The 3,416-nt window shown below is 37.6% G+C and overlaps 1 protein-coding gene across 1 annotated transcript in view; it reads right to left on the minus strand.

Moving 5' to 3' along the window:
* Positions 1–2,830: 2,830 nt before the first annotated feature.
* Positions 2,831–3,416, minus strand: part of LOC138042038 (testis-expressed protein 9-like) — a 20,177-nt gene continuing 19,591 nt past the window's right edge. Inside the window, exon 14 of the mRNA XM_068887773.1 lies at positions 2,831–3,416. This exon is cut by the window's right edge and continues 1,081 nt beyond it. The gene's annotated coding sequence lies outside the window, so the exon portion shown is untranslated.

The raw sequence follows: 3,416 nt of genomic DNA on the forward strand, positions 1-3,416 counted from the left end.
CTGAGTGAGAAATCGACACTAAGTCATCAGCATGTAGTAGACAATTAAGTTCAAATCCATTAGGTAAAGTTATGTCTTCTCGGTCAAGTAGAGAAGGAATTTCATTTAAGTATAAGTTAAATAGCATAGGTGAGAGTATGCAACCTGGTCTTACTTCTTTGCAATAATCAAAAATATTCTGTTCTTTTATCGGAAACTTTTATACAACATTTTGTCTTAGAGTAAAGATTTTTTATTAAATCATACAATTTTCCTCCAATGTTGTATTGGCGAAGTTTGTAAAGAAGGCCATCATGCCAAACTGAATCGAAAGCTTTTTTGAAGTCAATGAAACAAGTGAACAGTTTACCGTTTGGAACTTTATTGACATATTCGTCAACCAGAGTTCTGAGACTAAAAATATGATCGGATGTACGATGATTTGGTGAAAAACCAATTTGAGATGGATGTAAAATGTTTTGAACAAGAATATAATTTTTCAATCTCGAATTTAGGACCGCAGTAAAAGGTTTCCGAGACAGCTGTTGAGGCATATGTGTTGTGGTTTAATTTTGTTCTTGGTTTGAATTGTTTTTAAACCGGTTCGTTTGTTCAAAGCAGTTTAAATTTATTAAAATGGTTACATTTTTATCAACTGTCTACAAAAGGGAGTTTTCTTTTTTTTTGGGGTGTTGTTAAAAAAGCAAGGGCTTCTTTTTTTAAGGGTTCTAAAAACGAACTAGACATCTTTTCCTCCCTTCTACTCACCTACCCGTCCCTGGTCCTCTCCAGTACCTCTATCCTACCTCACTCTTCCTTCACACATCTATCCCCCACTTATGCCCACCCTCTCTACACAACACTACTCACAGATATTTCCTATTTCTCAAGACTTTTCTGTATAATCACCAAAACTTGATCTCCGTATCTCTGGATTTGCTGCCTACTCCTTAATTCACTTTATCACGCAAGCAATTAATGCAAATTGCTCAGAATAATTTATAAATTGATATTTTATTATTCACACCAGGCTACTCTCGGCCAAAAGTTTGATTTATGCACAAATGTGCAATACGACACCAGAGCCTCATATAGCAGAGTCACGCCAACGCAATTGCGTAAATGACATCGATTCTACAGAGAAATAGAGGAATTGAAAGGCCACCTAAAGATTCACAAAAAAGCATTTCTTGAAAGAAAAAACAGAAAAGCAACTCCGCCTTTCAGGAAACAAGGATCGATCTAAGTCGAAACAATTAACACAAAGGAACAACAGTGATAACTCGAAGAAAATGGGTTTACAGCAACGGCAAAACTCTTCACAGGAAACAAGAAAGTAGTTCCAAAACGGAAACTGTTTCAAGTCTTGTCCCAAGCACACAGTCAAATTTCTCCCGCGAACACCAAGTTGCGGAAAGTGGCTTCAAGAAATTATGCAGAAATCAGCCAAAAAGTTGTCAACACATCCATTCCATGCACAGAAAATGCCCAACAACCAATGGCAGGTCCAACATTCCTCTCTTTGATAGCGATCGACTTGATGTAAAATGTCACCCTAACATGCTTTTAGGAAAAATAACTGAGATCGAAAACCATTATGCTGGAGTAGTGACCCCTGATCTTCGCAGTTATGAAAGCAATTTTTGCAATTGCGTAAAGAAGCCTCAACAATTCAGAACTTCAACGGGGTTTGAACTCGTGACCTCGCGATACCGGTGCGACGCTCTAACCAACTGACCTATGAAGAGAAGATCACAGCTTCACTTGATTTCATATCCGCAGTTCATATATGATCCATTTCATATATCATTTCATCATCTATTATATATTATGAGTCAACTTGCAGCAACTGAGTTTCTCACTTTCACAGTTGAGAGGTACTTGCTTGTACAAAAGTTATCTTTTTTTCCAATAATGCTTCTGGCGGAATGTAACTTTAATTTGAAAATAGAAAGTCTTGTGTGACTCTCCATTACTGTTATCTTAATGCTATTTAATAGGGGCTCAGTTTGCCCTAAAATGCACCAGATGCAACCATTTGAAGCCAATAGTTTCAAAATTTCCAGAGGGAGCATGCCCCCGGACCCGCCTAGCATGCAAGGGGCTTCGGCCCTTGCAGCAGAGTCCGAAGGCCTCTCCTGCCTATTACTATTGCCGGCTTGTATACTACTCAAAAACATTTTGACTGGCCTGCATATGAGCTTAAGGGCATATGAGAGACGTGTGCAGCTTTGTTCCACGGTTCAGGATAACGCACCGTTCGAAGGAGATAGGAATGCACGTCTACCGCAAATGTAGGCCACGTTGATTAAACAAAACAAAGATAAGCTGAGAAGAAATGCGATCATGCGCCTCAAATTTCCCTTACTGATATCAGTTATGAGAATTTATTGACTCAATAAGAAAGGTAACATCCCCTAGTTGATTATTTTGTTAGTTTACTCTCTGTATAATCTCAATTGAATTCCTCCTTAAGAACTTTTTCGGTAAAAAGGGATCCTCGATACTCGACACAGAACCCTCGAAATGCTACCCTCGACAAAAAGGTGGACTCGTGCACTACTGTGTATTGTAGTATAGTAAAACATAAGAGAGAGGCTTATAATAATTATCGTAATAATAATTATCGTTATCGTAACGATAATTACGATAACGATAACTAGTACTACGATAATAATTATTATAAGCCTCTTTTAATTGCGGTCAAGGTTACATCTTTAAAGCAACTTTGATTGCAGTTAGATTGCAAGAAAAAGGTTAGAAGTCTTGACCTTGAACAGCAACGACATTTTTTGGGTCATACTAGAATTTTTACAAGATTATTATTGATATTGATGCGTAGTACGTACTCGTATTTAACAAATTTAATTAGCGACGCCGGTTACAACTCAAAATTGCACAAAAATGCTTACAAAATGTTACTTTTGTTGTACAGATTGCATATTTTTGCATCAGACCAAATCAAGAGAGGATGACGTAAGAGGACGGATTCCCATGCCTTATCATAGTTTTTAAAATCTATTTTTAGTTTCGCAAAGATATTTTACGGTCTCGTTCCTAATTCCGCGCATATTTAAAATTTCATTACGTCATTACAACTGGCCAAAGAGGTGCCTCTCTAAAAAAAGCTGCCTAGCTAAAATTAGATTTTAAAAAACGGCCCATTTAGGGGGGATCCGTTCTCTTATCTTTTTCTTATCCGTTTGTTTTTTTGAGCAACTTTTGAGAAACTTCCGTTACAAAAAGCCATTTTTTGAGAAATTTCGAGCAATGCCTTTGGGAAATCTCGAGCAACTTGTGGAAAGCCCTAACTTCCACACAGCGAAAAACTTTAACATGCTAGTTTGGCCGTGTGGCCGTTTCATCATTCTATCCTTTCCCTCTCCCGTTATCAATGTCCCTTACATAATTCGCAACGTGTTCTTACCTAAAATCCA

The sequence above is a fragment of the Montipora capricornis genome, chromosome 3 (assembly GCF_036669925.1).
Source record: "Montipora capricornis isolate CH-2021 chromosome 3, ASM3666992v2, whole genome shotgun sequence".
Taxonomy (NCBI): domain Eukaryota; kingdom Metazoa; phylum Cnidaria; class Anthozoa; order Scleractinia; family Acroporidae; genus Montipora; species Montipora capricornis.